Here is a 17,450-nt window from a genome sequence, read left to right on the forward strand (position 1 = left end):
GTAATTCCAAGTCAATTGGTACAAAGGAAATCAGCATCAGAGGAAATTGAACTACCAAGTATAGAGGGTGAAGCGAGTGAGATGTTAAAGGAGCAAGTCGAGAAGGAATTAATGGAGGAGGAGTATAATAGACTCAATAAAGTAGAGATGAACCAGTAGGATGAAGCCCAGAATCACAGGGTACCTTAGATGGTTATCATGGAATGATAAAAGGGGGGAATGAGAATATAGAATGCAAAAATAAGGTAACAACTCGCTCCGCATGGCCAAGGACCCTGCCAACCTAAAATGGAGGACCCTGTTAGCCTAAAATGGTGGTGCAATGTCGACATCGCTGAGTCACTTGCATATTGTAAGAGATGATCATGTTAACTCGGGAAAAGCTAAACTGATCTGTGGCTGCTAATATGGCTGGCACCCACGATGTCACACCTTGCTGGTGGAAACAGTGTAGGGCGGAGTGCAGAGGATATACAGACAATAGGCGATCAGAAAACACATTACCATTATTGAAAACGCATTACCATACTGATTAGGTGATCGTGAAACCATTACCCGCATATTTCCTAAACTATAAACCATTCAATGAAATGTGACTTCTTTATTTCAAACTGCCAGGCCAGGAAATCAATTTAAATGTGTACGTGCCCAGCTCGGGATTGGTGCAGACTGTAAGATGTGTTAATGTCTTTTCAAAAGTAAAGTATAATAATGTGACCCACAGTATGAAAGATTGCTTGCTCTGGTGGAACCTGTCGAGACTCTGCTGGAGTCAGAACGGTGCTGTATCAGAGTAAGTCTCCCGGGACAACAGAATAAAACAACTGTTGAACTAAACCAGTATTCGACTCAGTGTTTGTACTGAACCAGATTGAGGACCAAAAAAATCCGTTTCAACACCTTTAACTGCCACAAATCCTTGTGTGGAGGACAGGGGGAGATACAGTCTGTCCCAGTAACTGTCGCAGAACAGAATTAGTGACCCTGTCCCATAGGGGCTTGTCCCTCCCCCACTCCCTGCTTTTCCTCAAGTGTCTCATCCTTAAAATTCTCATCCTTGTTTTCAAATCCCTCCGTGGCCTCGCCCCTCCCTATCTCTGTAATCTCTTCCAGCCCCACAACCCCCCGAGATATCTGCGCTCCTCTAATTCCGGCCTCTTGAGCATCCCCGATTTTAATCGCTCCACCATTGGCGGCCGTGCCTTCAGTTGCCTGGGCCCTAACCTCTGGAATTCCTTCCCTAAACCTCTCCATCTCTCAGCCTCTCTCTTCTTCTTTAAGATGCTCCTTAAAACCTACCTCTTTGACCAAGCTTTTGGTCAAGTGCCTGAATATCTCCTTATGTGGCTCGGTGTCAAATTTTGTTTTATAACGCTCCTGTGAAGAGCCTTGGGAGGTTTTACTACATTAAAGGCGCTTTATAAATACAAGTGGTTGTTGTTGTTTCCTGAAACTAATAATAAATTCCCCAGAGGGAAAAAAACTTGTACTTTTACTCCCAAATATTAAAACGTTTGTTCCACAGAAGCACGAGGATTATCTGCTTTTATTGACGAATTTAAAAAGTCTCTATTAAAACCTGAGCTAGTGTGTTGTGAGACAAAGAGCCTTGTGTCCAATAAGGGGAATAAAGGCCCACAGCCTCCCCTGGCCCCGGGCCCTGAACAAGGGACTGGAGAAACTCGCTGCCCTGCGGATCAGACAATCAGCTGGCGCTAGTCCCGTCCCTCGGGCTCCCCGATTGGTTGGAGGACCCGCCGCCGGCTTGCTCCTCCAGCCCCGCTCCGCTTGCTCCCTATTGGTCGGAAGCTCCCGTCAATCAGGCCGTGGGCCCGGGTCACGTGTCCCTCACCGACTTTCCAAAGAAAGCCTCGCGCGGTCGCCGGGCGGAGCTGCAGGTCGGCGGGAGCGGGGTCGGGAGATTAATAAACTGCGGGTAGGCTGCGCCGCAGGGTTTATAAAGTTGGAGAACGGCCTCAGGCCCGAATGAAATCCAGCGGCCCGATCTATGTTCCACCGGACGGCAGCTGTGAGGCTTTTTCTCGGTGACAGGCCCGGGTTACGCACCACCATCTTGGTGGAGGAAAGACACACCTGTTCCCCCTGCAGCACGGCGCATGCGCGGCCATCGTGGTACAAAAACAGGGAGTGGGCGGGGCTTCAGGTTCCCAGTGAGCAGGAAAGACAATCATTAACTCATTGATTTTATTCTCACTCTGCACACAGCGGGTGTAGAACTGAACCCAACCAGAGTAGAGGGAGGGGGAAAACTGGGAGTGGAGGAAAGAAATGTTGGAGATGGTGCGATGGGTATGGATTTCACCACAGGGAGGAGGGAAACTAGAATTGTCTGTTCTGAATTTCTATCCTGTACTTACAGTGATGACTTTTGTAAACTCCTTTTACAGGGTATTAGAAGGGGAGGATTTGCAGACGGGAAACTCAAACCAAACATCACATCAAGATCTGACAGAGTCACTGGATTCACCAGGACCTGAATATCATCGGCCTTTGAATGTCGAAGGAGAAATGTTTGTCTGTTCTGTCTGTGGGAAAAGATTTCAAACATCAGTGTGACTGGAAAAGCACCGAGACACACACACCCGAGTGAGCGTGTTCCAATGCACTGACTGGAAAGAGCTTTAACCAGTTACACAGCCTGAAAAATCATCACCCCATTCACAGCGGGGAGAAACCGTACACGTGTTCTGTGTGTGGGCGAGACTTCAACTGATCGTCCAACCTGGAGAGACACAAGGACACCCGCACCACGGAGAAACTGTAGAAATGTGGGGACTGTGGGAAGGGATTCAATTACCCCTGTGAGCTGGAAACTCATCGACGCCTTCACACCAGGGAGAGGCCATTCACCTGCTTCGTGTGTGGGAAGGGATTCATTGATTCATCCAACCTGCTGACACACCAACGAGTTCACACTGATAAGAAACCTTATAAATGTTCTGACCGTGAGAAGAGCTTTAAAAGCACAAAGGATCTGCTGACGCACCAACACACTCACAATGGGGAGAGGCCATTCACTTGCTCTATGTGGGGAGGGATTCACTCGTTCATCCAACCTGCTGACACACCAGCAAGTTCACACTGGGGAGGCTATTCACCTGCCCCGTGTGTGGGAAGGGATTCACTCGTTCATCCAACCTGCTGACACACCAGCGAGTTCATACTGGGGAGAGGCCGTTCCCCTGCTCCGTGTGTGGAACGCGATTCACTCGTTCATCCAACCTGCTGGCACACCAACATGTGCACATGTGGCTGGGGGGGTTGGATTCTGTTGTTATTGCTGCTGTTAATCACATCCAGGACTGAACCTTGTTCATTCTGACAGTTGAGGTTTGTTTCAGCTGATGTTAGTAACCCCTATAACTGGGCTGGAGTTTCATCTGTATCAGTGTCAAATAAATGAGCTTTGTTTCACACACACGCAGTGTGTCAAGTCCTTGATGTCTCGACAATAAGACGAGCTGATTGAGGACTTGTTACAAACTGAGTGGAATCCATCTGAGAACTGAGATTCCACAACTTGTTAAAAAATGGATCTAAAAGATGTCCAAGTCTGACAGGACAGAAAATTCTATTATATCGCAGGGTCCACTTCAACCCCCCAGGGCAGTGAGTCCCTGTAACATTGGATTTTAACCTATGGGAAATATTCTGATAATCTGTTATTGTCGCGGGGTAAAGCAGCCTTGTTACTTTAACCTCAATTTAATCAAACTCAATGGGCAATCCGATCTCTAAAGGGAAACGTCTCCTTAAAGCTGACGGTGTTGGCAGTTCTGCAGCTCATTTCTCAGTGTGAGCGTGTCAGTATGAAAAGCTTTAACAACAGCTGATGTTTCACAAAGGGAGACCTCACCAGACCAAAGGCCATTTGTGGAGTTTAATGGGCTGTTTGTGTCACTGGGCTACAGGAGGCCATTTTTAACTGAAGGAAAACTGGTCACAGCAAACAGAGAGTTTAACAGACTGTCCCTGGTCCACTCGAACCCCCACCTTCTCTCTCTCTCACTATTTATGGGCACTGCTGCAGTAATTGCTCCTCTGACCTTTCCTCTCTTGTCCCTCCTACACCCCTAATACACAGCCCGACACAATCTCCCTCCCCCGACATCCTCACTGTGCTGGAATCCACACCAGTCTCCCCATCTGCTCCTTGTTCTCTCCCTGGATCCTAAAACTACTGAACTCACTCTTCCCCTCCTGAAGTCTACAGGCTCTAAAACTGAAGCTCGGTGTCCCTCAGTCCCGACTCCTTGATTTACCTCCCCTTCTCTCCTCCTCTTTCCCCCTTGGTTGTGTTCCACACTCTGGGCCTTGGGCCTTCCCCGGGGATTCTCAGTATGAACAGGTGGGATGTGTTTGGAGACAGGGTGTCCCGGCTCTCCACCTTTAAAGGGCCAAGGAGACGACCAGCTGGGCTGAATGGCCCTGCTTTATGACATCACCGCAGTGCCTAGCAACCCTCCTCCCTGAGCCCTGCTCATTATGGGCTGGGTTTAGCTCAGTGCTGTTACAGGAAGGGAAACAGGAGCAGGATTCGCCCCGTGTGGAGCCCAGGATTAATGGGGAGAGGTACAGGATCAATTTATACCTTATTGAGTGAGAAATGTCATTGTCCCGGACACTCCCTGTCCCTCGGTATCTGTGTCGGGGAGCGGCTGATGGGTTTACTCTGTATCTAACCCGTGCTGTACCCGACTGGAGAGTGTTTGATGCTGACACTAGGGGCTCAGCTCCACGAGCACAACATTTAACCCAAAGATGATCTGATAAACCCATCAGCTTCTCCCCTGGACACAGGTCCTGAGGGACAGGGAGTGTCTCTGATATTTTGGTGGGTGTCGTTGATCAAGTTTAAACACCTCGCTCACATCTCTCACCCTCTTTGTTCTAATGAGAAGTGCCCCAGTTTCTCTCGTCTCTCCTCCTGGGAAAGAGAAGTTCGCCTCAGTTAGAAACTCAAACAGGCGCTTCACTGCAGACAGGCCATCATGAGGAAACATTTCTTTACCCAGCGAGTTATTATGACCTGAAATGCACTGCCTGAAAGGGTGGAGGAAGCAGATTCAAGAGTAACTTTCAAAAGGGAATTGGATAAATATTTGAAGGGAAAACATTTACCGGGATATGGGGAAAGAGCAGGGGAGTGGGATTAATTGGATAGCTCTCCCAAAGAGCTGGTACAAGCATGATGGGCCGAATGGCCGCCTTTTGTGCTGTATCATTCTATGATTCTCTGATAACGAAAGCCTCTCATCCGTGGTATAACCTCAGTGAATTTATTCTGCAGCCTCTCTGTGGCCCAAAACTTATTCTAACTGCAGCCGAACCGATGGTTTTGTTTTCTACGCCCCATTTATAAAAAACCTCGGGTAACATTTTTAAACCACTTTATAAACTTGTTCTCCAACTTTTACAGATTTGTGTATCTGATCTCCCTGTAGATTTTAGAGATATTAACATAACATGGCTGAAATTTTCTTCTTCTTAGGCAGTCCCTCGGAACCGAGGATGACTTGCTTCCACATTAAAAATGAACTCGCAGGTGGCTGATTAGTCCAGTGCGGGACCTACAGTCTCTGTCACAGGTGGGGCAGACGGTGGTTGAAGGGGCGGGTGGGTGGGGTGCTTGGGTTGACTTGCGCTTGGCTTCCGCTTGCTCCCGGCGAAGAGACTCGAGGTGTTCGGCGCCTTCCCGGATGCTTCTCCTCCAGTTTGTGCGGTCTTGGGCCAGGGATTCCCAGGTGTTGGTGGGGATGTTGCACTTTTTCAAGGAGGCTTTGAGGGTGTCCTTGAAGCGTTTCCTCTGCCCACCTGGGGCTCTCTTGCCGTGCCGGAGCTCCGAGTAGAGCGCTTGTTTTGGGAGTCTCGTATCGGGCATGCGGACAATGTGACCCGTCCATCGGAGCTGATTGAGCGTGGTCAGAGCTTCGATGCTGGGGATGTTGGCCTGAACAAGAACACTGACGTTGGTGCACCTATCCTGCCAATGGATTTGCAGGATCTTGCGGAGGCAGCGTTGGTGGTACCTCTCCAGTGCTTTGAGGTGCCTGCTGTACATGGTCCATGTCTCTGAGGCATACAGCAGGGCAGGTATCACTGCTGCCCTGTAGACCATGAGCTTAGTGCCGGGTTTGAGGTCCTGGTCTTCAAACACTGTTTTCCTCAGGTGACCGAAGGCTGCACTGGCACACTGAAGGCGGTGTTGGACTTTGTCATCGGCGTCTGCCCTTGTTGACAGTAGGCTCCCAAGGTATGGAAAGTGGTCCACGTTGTCCAAGGCCTTGTCGTGGATTTTGATAATCGGGGGGCAGTACTGTGTGGCGGGGATGGTTGGTAGAGGACCTTCGTCTTACGGATGTTTAGTGTAAGGCCCATGCTCTCGTATGCTTCGGTGAAGGTGTTAACGATGGTTTGGAGTTCGACCTCCGAGTGAGCGCAGACGCAAGCATTGTCTGCATACTGTAATTCGATGACAGAGGATGGGACGACCTTGGATCGGGACTGGAGGCAACGGAGGTTGAACAGTTTCCCGTTTGTTCTGTAAATTAGCTCCACTCCAGTGGGGAGCTTACTGAGGGTGAGATGGAGAATTGCAGCAAGGAAGATTGAGAAGAGCGTTGGTGCGATGACACAGCCTTGCTTGACCCCGGTTCGTACGTGAATTGGGTCTGTGGTGGAACCGTTGGTCAGGATCACGGCTTGCATGTCGTCATGAAGCAGGCGGAGGATAGTGACAAACTTTTGAGGGCAGCCGAATTTGAGGATGACACGCCATAATCCCTCACGGTTGAGTGTCGAAGGCCTTTGTGAGATCAAAGAAGGCCATGTACAGCGGTTGGTGCTGTTCCCTGCATTTCTCTTGTAATTGATGTGCGGTGAAGATCATGTCCATTGTGCCCCTTAGTGGGCGGAATCCGCATTGCGACTCTGGGAGGAGCTCTTCGGCCACTGGGAGAAGGCGATTGAGGAGGATTCTTGCGATGACTTTCCCTGTGGCTGATAGCAGGGAAACTCCTCTGTAATTACCGCAATCGGACTTGTCACCTTTCTTGAAGATGGTCACAATTACGGCGTCTCTGAGCTCCCCTGGCATGCTCTCCTCCTTCCAGGTACATACATTGATAAATACATTGACATCAAATGTCTGATATAATGTGTATTGTGGGAAAGAGAAGTTTAGTCTGAGTTAGAAACTCAAACAGACGCTTCACTGCAGACAGGTCGCCATGGCAACACTGATAAGACGATAGCAAAATACTGCAGATGCTGAAAATCCGAAATAACAACAGAAAATGCTGGAAAAACTCAGCAGGCCAGGCAACATCCGTGGAGAGAAAATAGAGTCAACGTTTCGGGTGAACCCTTTGTCAAGACTCTCTTTTCTCTCCACAGATGTTGCTTGGCCTGCTGAGTTTTTCCAGCATTTTCTGTTGTTAACACTGATAAGACATTCCATTCAGTGAATCTACTGGTTGGAATCTGTAATCAGATCAGGAGAAAGAACAGGTTTTGTCTGTTATTAACCACAATATAAGATTATAGAATCATAGAATGGTTACAGCACAGAAGGAGGCCATTCGGCCCATCGAGCCCGTGCCGGCTCTCTGCAAGATCACTTCAGCGAGTCCCACTCCCCGCCCTTTCCCCGTAACCCTGCAAATTTCTTTCCTTCAGGTACTTATCCAATTCCCTTTTGAAAGCCGTGCTTGAATCTGCCTCCACCACCCTTTCAGGCAGTGCATTCCAGATCCTAACCACTCGCTGCGTAAAAAAGTTTTTCCTCATGTCGCCTTTGGTTCTTCCGCCAATCACCTTAAATCTGTGTCCTCTGATTCTCGACCCTTCCGCCAATGGGAACAGTTTCTCTATCTACTCTGTTCAGAACCCTCATGATTTTGAACACCTCTATCAGATCTCTCAACCTTCTCTGCTCTAGGGAGAACAAACCCAGCTTCTCCAGTCTATCCACGTAACTGAAGTCCCTCATCCCTGGAACCATTATTGTAAATCTTTTCTGCACCATCTCTAAGACCTTCACATCCTTCCTAATGTGCGGGGCCCAGAATTGGACACAATACTCCAGTTGAGGCCGAGCCAATGTTTTACGAAGGTTCGTCATAACTTCCTTGCTTTTGGACTCTGTGCCTTCCTTGGTTTTGTTGCCTCTTGTTGCTGGCTCCAGGCACTGGAGCGGTTCCTGTGTGTTCAGCTCTCAGCTGCAGTCAGTACCTGGGCCGGGCTCAGCACTTTACCCGGCACATCTATGTCCACGTTGTCATACTTGACACAGAGGGGCAGCGCAAGCTTCTCGTCCACCTCGGTCAGGGCGAGAGGTCCCGACCACTCATACAAGTCTACGGGCATGTTGCGGCCGCACTGCGGACAGCCCGAGCTAAGGCTGCATGAGCTGGAGCTGCGTGAGCTACACTGGAGAAGGTTGAGATTCCAGAAATAGTGGGGAACCAAGGGGCTAATGAGAGTGAGGAACTTAAAGTAATTCTTATCAGTTGAGAAAAAGTACTTGAGAAACTAACGGGACTAAAAGCCGACAAATCCCCTGGACCTGACGGCCTACATCCTAGGGTTCTAAAAGAGGTGGCTGCAGAGATAGTGGATGCATTGGTCGTGATCTTCCAAAATTCACTAGATTCTGGAAAGGTCCTCGTGGAATGGAAGGTAGCAAATGTAACCCCGCTATTCAAGAAAGGAGGGAGAGAGAAAACAGGGATCTACAGGCCAGTTAGCCTGACATCAGTCCTCGGGAAAATGCTGGAATCCATTATTAAGGAAGTGGAACAGGGCACTTAGAAAATGATGATATGATTAGGCAGAGTCAACATGGTTTTATGAAAGGGAAATCATGTTTGCATAAAGCTCAAAAGTGGGTTCCAAATCATTAATGCTCCAGATTCTAAGATTGGGAAGTGAACATAAGAACATAAGAAATAGGAGCAGGAGTAGGCCAATCGGCCCCTCGAGCCTGCTCCGCCATTCAATAAGATCATGGCTGATCTGATCCTAACCGCCAATCCACTATCACAGAACCATCTCCTGAATCTAACAGAATTAGACACACGAAATAGGAGCAGGATCAGGCTACACGGCCCCTGGGCCCGCTCCGCTACCCACAGGGCCATGACCGATCCGAACCTAGACTCATGTCCAAATTCCTGCCCGCTCCCCGTAACCCTTAATTCCCTTTACTTCTAGGAAACTGTCTATTTCTGTTTTAAATTTATGTAATGATGTAGCTTCGACAGCTTTTTGGGGCAGCATATTCCATGGACCTACTACCCTCTGAGTGAAGTAGTTCCTCCTCATCTCAGTTTTGAAAGAGCAGCCCCTTATTCTAAGACTATGCCCCCTAGTTCTAGTTTCACCCATCATCGGGAACATCCTCCCCGCATCCACCCAATCCAATCCCTTCATAATCTTACATGTTTCAATAAGATCGCCTCTCATTCTTCTGAACTCCAATGAGTAGAGTCCCAATCTACTCAACCTCTCCTCATATGTCCATCCCCTCATCCCCGGGATTAACCAAGTGAACCTTCTTTGTACTGACTCGAGAGCAAGTATGTCCTTTCTTAAGTATGGACACCAAAACTGTACGCAGTATTCCAGGTGCGGTCTCACCAATACCTTGTACAGCTGAAGCAATACCTCCCTATTTTTATATTCTATCCCCCTAGCAATGAAAGCCAACATTCCATTGGCCTTCTTAATCACTTGCTGCACCTGCATACTAACCTTTTGAGTTTCGTGCACCAGGACCCCCAGATCCCTTTGTACTTCAGTACTTTCCAGTTTCTTGCCATTAAGATAATAACTTGCTCTACGATTTTTCCTGCCAAAGTGCATAACCTCACACTTTCCAGTATTGTATTCCATCTGCCAAATCTCTGCCCACTTACTTAGCCTGTCGATGTCCCCTTGCAGGTTTTTTATGTCCTCCTCACTCACTACTTTCCCTCCCATCTTAGTATCATCTGCAAACTTTGATATGTTACACTCGGTCCCCTCCTCCAAATCGTTAATATAGATTGTAAAGAGTTGGGGACACAGCACTGACCCCTGCGGAACACCACTAGTTACTGATTGCCAGTCTGAGAATGAACCATTTATCCCAACTCTCTGCCTTCTGTTAGATAGCCAATCCTCTATCCATGCCAGAATATTACCCCCAATCCCGTGATTTTTTATCTTAAGCAATAATCTTTTGTGTGGCACCTTGTCAAATGCCTTTTGGAAGTCTAAATACACTACGTCCACTGGTTCCCCTTTATCCACCCTATATGTTACTTCCTCAAAGAACTCCAGCAAATTTGTCAAACATGACTTCCCCTTCATAAAACCATGCTGACTTTGTCCTATTAAATTATGATTATCCAAATGTCCTGTTACTGTCTCCTTAATAATGGACTCCAAAATTTTACCTACCACAGATGTTAGGCTAACCGGTCTATAGTTTCCAGCCTTCTGTCTACTGCTGTGAAATGGTAGGTTTTAGACCACTTCTGCAGCTTTCACCTATTCACAGCAATTGAGAACCCGACATACTTACCTGACGTGATAGCCGCTCTCCGGGACCCTCGTTAAAAACCTGGGAAAATGGTAAGTACATGGGGAAAATGGTGCTTAACTACCTTTTAACAAGCTTAAATTATCTAAATTGGCTGACCTGCCGCTTGGTGTCGGGTCTGTTCAGGGATGACAGACCCGACACTTAGGAAACTCACAAGGAGGCGGTTCAGAGCAGGATACCGACCCGCTGTCAGTTTTTGTGGTTTTGACAGCGGACTTGCCTCCAAACCCGCACTCTGAGTGTCGGCAAAATTCAGCCCTTAGAGAACTGCGTCCAGTTCTGGTCGCCATATTATAAAAAGGATATAGAGGCACCGGAAAGGGAGGAGAGAAGCTTTAGAAGGATGATACCAGAAATGCGAGGGTATACATATCAGGAAAGGATGAATAGGCTGGGTCTCTTCTCTTGAAAAAAGGCTGAGGGTTGACCTAATAGAGGTCCTTAAAATTATGAAAATTTTTTGATAGAGTGGATACAGAGAGAATGTTTCCACTTGTGGGGAAGAGCATAACTAGAGGCCATCAATATAAGATAGTCACCAGGAAATCCAATAGGGAATTCAAAATAAACTTCTTTACCCAGAGAGTGGTGAGAATGTGGAACTCACTACCACAGGGAGTGGTTGAAGTGAATAGTATTGATGCATTTAAGGGGAGGCTGGACAAGCCTATGTGGGAGAAGGGAATAGAGGGTTATGGTGATAGATTTAGATGAAGAAAGACAGGAGGCTCGAGTGGACCAGAAAAACCAGCATAGACTGGTTGGGCCGAATGGCCTGTTTCTGTGCCATAAATCCTGTGTAATTATAACAATCTCAGTTTGGCAATTTTCAATTCACTATTCCCTGTAAAGTCTCTATTAAAACCTGAGCCAGTGTGTTGTGAGACAAAGAGCCTTGTGTCCAATAAGGGGAATAAAGGCCCACAGCCTCCCCTGGCCCCGGGCCCTGAACAAGGGACTGGAGAAACTCGCTGCCCTGCGGATCAGACAATCAGCCGGCGCTAGTCCCGCCCCTCGGGCTCTCCGATTGGTTGGAGGACCCGCCGCCGGCTCGCTCCTCCAGCCCCGCCCCGCCCCACTCGCTCCCTATTGGTCAGAAGCTCCCGTCAATCAGGCCGCGGGCCCGGGTCACATGTCCCCGAGGAGATCACATGGACCGTCCAACTGACGCCGCTCGGTCCGGGGCCTCGCGGACTCTCAGGTTTTTCTATTTATCTTTATCCTCTCCCGATCCACCCCTCCCCCCCCCCCCACCCCGCGCGATTCTCCACCCAATCGGAGCGGAGAAAACTCACTTTGCGTCACTGATCACGACTCTGTAACCGACACCAAGGCCTTTCCCGGAATGCCCCGCGCCGACTCCGTCCGGCAGGATTGGAGTGCGCAGGCGCAGCTCCGCGTGGTGGTTGGTCCCCTCTGGGCATGCGCGGTTGTTGCCCTTGGTGACCGGACCGGGAGGGGTCGCTGTGCCGCACTCGGCCCAAACCGTCCCGTGTGCGCATGCGCGGACTCTCGCTGTCCCCAATAGGAGCAGGAGTGGCCATTCGGCCCCTCGAGCGTGCTCCACCATTCACTGAGATCATGGCTGATCATCACCTCAACTCCATTCACCCGCCCTATCCCCACATCCCTTGATGCCCAAAGATGTGCGGGTTAGGATGATTGGCTGTGATAAATTGACCCTTAGTGTTAGGGGGATTAAATACGTGGGGTTACGGGGATAGGGTGGGATATGTGTTGGTGTAGGGGTTACGGGGATTGGGTGGGATATGTGTCGGTGCAGGCTCGATGGGCCGAAATGGCCTCTATCTGCACTGTGGGGTTTCTGTGATTTCTGTGATAGTCAGAAATCTATCGACTTCTGTTGTGAATATACCCAATGACTGAGACTCCACAGCCCTCTGGGGTAGAGAATTCCAAAGATTCACCACCCTCTGTGTGAAGACATTTCTTCTCATCTCAGTCCTGAATGGCCGACCCTTTATCCTGAGGCTGTGGCCCCTGGTTCTAGGCTCCCCAGCCAAGGGAAACATTCTCCCAGCATCCACCCGATCAAGCCCTGTAATAATTCTGTATGCTTCAATGAGATCCCCTCTCATTCTTCTGAATTCAAGAGAGTACAGGCCTAGTTTACTCAATCTCTTCTCATACGACAGTCCCGCCATCCCAGGAATCAATCTCGTGAACCTTCGTTGCACTCCCTCTATGCCAAGTATATCCTTCCTTAGGTAAGGAGACCAAAATTGTACACAGTACGCCAGGTGTGGTCTCACCAAGGCCCGATATAATTGGAGTAAGACTTCTTTAGTCCTGTACTCAAATCCTCTTGTAATGTCAATCAACCGTCAGCTAGAAGAGGTCGCTGGTGAGACCAGTGAAGAAAGAAACACTTGCATTTATATAGCGCCTTTCACCACTACCGGACATCCCAAAGTGTTTTACAGCCAATTAAGTACTTTTGAAGTGTAGTCACTGTTGTAATGTAGGAAACGCAGCAGTCAATTAGCGCACAGCAAGCTCCCACAAACAGCAATGTGATAATGACCAGATAATCTATCTTTTTATGTTGATTGAGAGATAAACATTGGCTAGGAGACTGGGGATAACTGCCCTGCTCTTTCCCACATTACAACAGTGACTACTTCATTGTAGTACTTCATTGGCTGTAAAGCACTTCAATGCAAGTCTTTCTTTCTTGAAATAGTGCCATGGGATCTTTTACATCCACCTGAGAGAGCAGACAGGGCCTCAGTTTAACGTCTCATCCGAAAGACGGCACCTCGGACAGTGCAGCACTCCCTCAGTACTGCACTGGAGTGTCAGCCTAGATTTTTGTGCTCAAGTCTCTGGAGTGGGACTTGAGCCCGCAACCTTATGCCTCAGAGGCGAGAGTGCTACCGACTGAGTCACAGCTGACACTAAAGAACAAGCAGTTCTGACGAAAGGTCATCGACCTGAAACGTTAACTCTGTTTCTCTCTCCACAGATGCTGCCTGACCTGCTGAGTATTTCCAGCATTTTCTGTTTTTATTAAAGAAACGAGGGAGTGATTGCTGACAGGAAGAATGTTGGGTCATCCTGCGCATGCGCACCTCCCTGGCAGCTGAGGCGAAACACCGACTCGCCCCCACCTGAGCCGCGCACGCGTACCAGATGTTGCGGCTTCGCATGTGCACCCGATGTTCCAACCGCGGGGTTTTGTGTGCTGAGCATGCGCGTTACAGACTGATCGGGACGGGCGATTGTGGAGCAGGAGGGAGAGCGCGGGGACCATGAGCACATGCGCGGGACTCAGAGTCAACAGAGCGCTTTCTGGAGCGCCGGGGCTTGTGGGCATTACAGCCGCCATTACTGCTGATCCTTTCAACCAACCTGTGCAGCAGCTGGAGCCTGAAAAATCAGCTTCACTGCCCCTAGGGTCAGAAAGGGGAAAATTAAACAACAGTTTGTCTCTGATCCTTTTCTGATCTCAATTTACAGGGTTATAGAAGTGGAGCAGTTACAGGCGGGAAGCTCAGACCAAACATCACGTCAAGCTCTGACAGAGTCGCTGGATTCATCAGGACCTGAATATCATCGGCCTTTGCACATGGAAGGAGAAAGCAGCGATTGCAGCGATGACAAACCGCACACGTGTTCGGTGTGTGGACGCGGATTCAGCCGATCACCTGACCTGGCGAGACATGTGCACCGTCACACCGGGGAGAAACCGGGTAAAGGTGGGGACGGTGGGAAGGGAGTCAGTTCCCCGTCTGCAATAGAAGTTCAACGACGCAGTCACACCAGGGACTGTCCATTCACCTGCTCCGTGTGTGGAAAGGGATTTGTTCGTTCATCCCACCTGCAAACACACCAGCGAGCTCACACTGATGAGAGACCATTTCAGTGCTCTGACTGTGGGAAGAGCTTTAAAAGCCCCGAGGATCTGAAGGGACACCAGCTTGTTCACACTGATGAGAGACCATTTCAGTGTTCTGACTGTGGGAAGAGCTTTAAAAGCCCCCGGGATCTGAAGGAACACCAGCTTGTTCACACTGATGAGAGACCATTTCAGTGTCCTAACTGTGGGAAGAGCTTTAAAAGCACCAGGGAACTGAAGCAACACCAGCGAGCTCACACTGATGAGAGACCATTTCAGTGTTCTGACTGTGGGAAGAGCTTTAAAAGCCCCCAGTATCTGAAGGAACACCAGCGAGCTCACACTGATGAGAGACCATTTCAGTGTTCTGACTGTGGGAAAAGCTTTAAAAGCGCCAGGGATCTGAAGGGACACCAGCGAGTTCACACTGATGAGAGACCATTTCAGTGTCCTAACTGTGGGAAGAGCTTTAAAAGCCCCCGGGATCTGAAGGAACACCAGCGAGCTCACACTGATGAGAGACCATTTCAGTGTTCTGACTGTGGGAAGAGCTTTAAAAGTGCCAGGGAACTGAAGCAATACCAGCGAGCTCACACTGATGAGAGACCATTTCAATGTCCTGACTGTGGGAAGAGCTTTAAAAGCGCCGGGGATCTGAAGCGACACCAGCTTGTTCACACTGATTAGAGACCATTTCAATGTTCTTACTTTGGGAAGAGCTTTAAAAGCCTCGGGCATCTGAAGCATCACCAGTGAGCTCACACTGATGAGAGACCCTTTTAATGTTCTGACTGTGGAAAGAGCTTTAAAAGCTCCGGGGAGCTGAAGAAACACCAGCGAGTTCACACTGGGGAGAGGGCGTTCATCTGCTCCGTATGTGGGAAGGGATTCACTGAATCATCCCACCTGCTGGCACATCAGCTTGTTCACACTGGAGAGAACCCCTTTAAATGTTCTGACTGTGGAAAGAGCTTTAAAAGCTCCGGGGAGCTGAAGAGACACCAAAACCTACACACTGGTGAGAGGCCGTTCACCTGCTCCGTGTGTGGGAAGGGATTCACAGAGTCATCCACCCTCCTGTCACACCAGCTTGTTCACACTGACGAGAGACCCTTCAAATGTTCTGACTGTGGGAAGAGCTTTAAAAGCTCGAAGAGCCTTAAGGGACACCAGCGTCTTCACACTGATCATCGAATCTAACAGTACAGAAGGAGGTGATTCGGCCCATCGTGTCTGTGCCGGCTCTTTGAAAGAGCTGTCCAATTTAGTCCCAATCCCCAGCTTTATCCCCAGAACTCTGCAAACTTGTCCTCTTCAAGTACACGTCCAATTACCATTTGAAAGTTCCTGTGGAACCTGATTCCAGCATCCTTTCAGATGGTGCGTTCCAGATCTTAACAACCCTCTGTGTGAAAACAATTCTCCTCATTTCCCCCTAGTTCTTTTAGCAACGATTTAAAATCTGTGACCTTTGGTTACCGACCCACTTGCCAGAGTGAACAGCTTCTCCCTACTTGCTCGATCAAAACCGCTCATCATTTACGCACCGCCATCTTGGTGGAGCGAAGACAGACCAGTTCCACCTGCAGCACGGCGCATGCGCGGCCATCTTGGTACAGGAACAAAGAGTGGGTGGGGCTTCAGGGTCCCAGTGACCAGGGGAGACATTCATTGACTCATTGATTTTATTCTCACTCTGCACACAGTGGGTGGAGAACTGACCCCAACCAAAGTAGAGGGAGGGAGAAAACTGGGAGTGGAGGAAAGAAATGTTGGAGATGGTGCGATGGGTTTGGATTTCAGCACAGGGAGGAGGGAGAGTGTGTGGGACGGGGATTTACAGCTTTGGGGGAACAAGAGAGGAAAGAATGTTCCATAGAAACTAGAATTGTCTGTTCTGAATTTACATCCTGTACTTACAGTGATGACTTTTGTAAACTCCTTTTACAGGGTTTTAGAAGGGATTCACTCAGTCATCCCATCTTCTGACTCACCAACTTGTTCGCACTGTTAAGAGACCATTTAGATGTTCTGACTGTGAGAAGAGCTTTAAAAACACAAGCGACCTGCTGACCCACCAACGCACTCACACTGGGGAGAGACCATTCACCTGCTCCGTGTGTAGGAAGGGATTCACTCAGTCATGCACTCTGCTGAGACACCAGCGAGTTCACACTGAGGAGCGATCTTTCACCTGCTCTTATTGTGGGAAGGTTTTCACTTGGAAGCATAACCTGCTTAATCGCCAGCAGGTTCACACTGGGGAGAGACCATTCACCTGCTCCGTGTGTGGGAAGGGATTCACTCAGTCATGCACTCTGCTGAGACACCAGCAAGTTCACCAGTGATTGCAGGGGTTGGATTCTGCTGTTATTGCTGCTGTTAATCACATCCAGGACTGAATCATGTTCACTCTGGCAATTGGGCTTTGTTTCTGCTGATGTTAATAACTAGAATAACTGGGCTTGAGATTAATATTCGGGACAAATATTAAATAAATCAGCTTTGTTTCAAGCACACAATGTGTCTAATATTTGATTTCTCCATGATAAGAGGAGATTAATTGATGTTCTGTTACTGACTGTTCCATTTTTGGGCCTTTTCTTACTCTGGATTATTTCAGTTCTCATCTAGTTCACCTTCTACCACATCAAACCCCAAACTTATTCCATTTGTGTACACGGCTTGTGGGTGTCATAGACTGAACTGTAGTGTCTCACTTTACACTCATCTAAAATTCCTTTGAACCACCCCTTTACAGAACTACCTTGCATAAGATTTGAAATCTGTTATTTTCTGTATCATTTAACATCTCTTGGATCCGATTTAAAAAAAAACTCCACACATACTGCATGTGACAGCCTTAGAAATGTTCTGATCTTTGTAATTGTCATTGCTGATTTTGATGGTCTCGTTGATTTAATCTCTTGTTACTAACATAGCTTGCACTATTTCTTTATTCGAGATAATTGTTTCAAATAC

The 17,450-nt window shown here is 48.6% G+C and overlaps 1 pseudogene across 1 annotated transcript in view; it reads left to right on the forward strand.

Moving 5' to 3' along the window:
• LOC147118799 (uncharacterized) overlaps positions 1 to 17,001 on the forward strand; it is a 55,207-nt pseudogene extending 38,206 nt beyond the window's left edge. The window contains exons 4-5 of the transcript XR_015077952.1: positions 14,722 to 14,830; positions 16,495 to 17,001. The product of XR_015077952.1 is annotated as an uncharacterized LOC147118799 (transcript). The remainder of the gene's footprint in view (positions 1 to 14,721; positions 14,831 to 16,494) is intronic.
• The last annotated feature ends 449 nt before the right edge of the window (positions 17,002 to 17,450 follow it).

The sequence above is a fragment of the Somniosus microcephalus genome, chromosome 4 (genome assembly GCF_052327205.1).
Source record: "Somniosus microcephalus isolate GS21.2 chromosome 4, FLI_Smic_1.0, whole genome shotgun sequence".
Classification (NCBI taxonomy): Eukaryota; Metazoa; Chordata; class Chondrichthyes; order Squaliformes; family Somniosidae; genus Somniosus; species Somniosus microcephalus.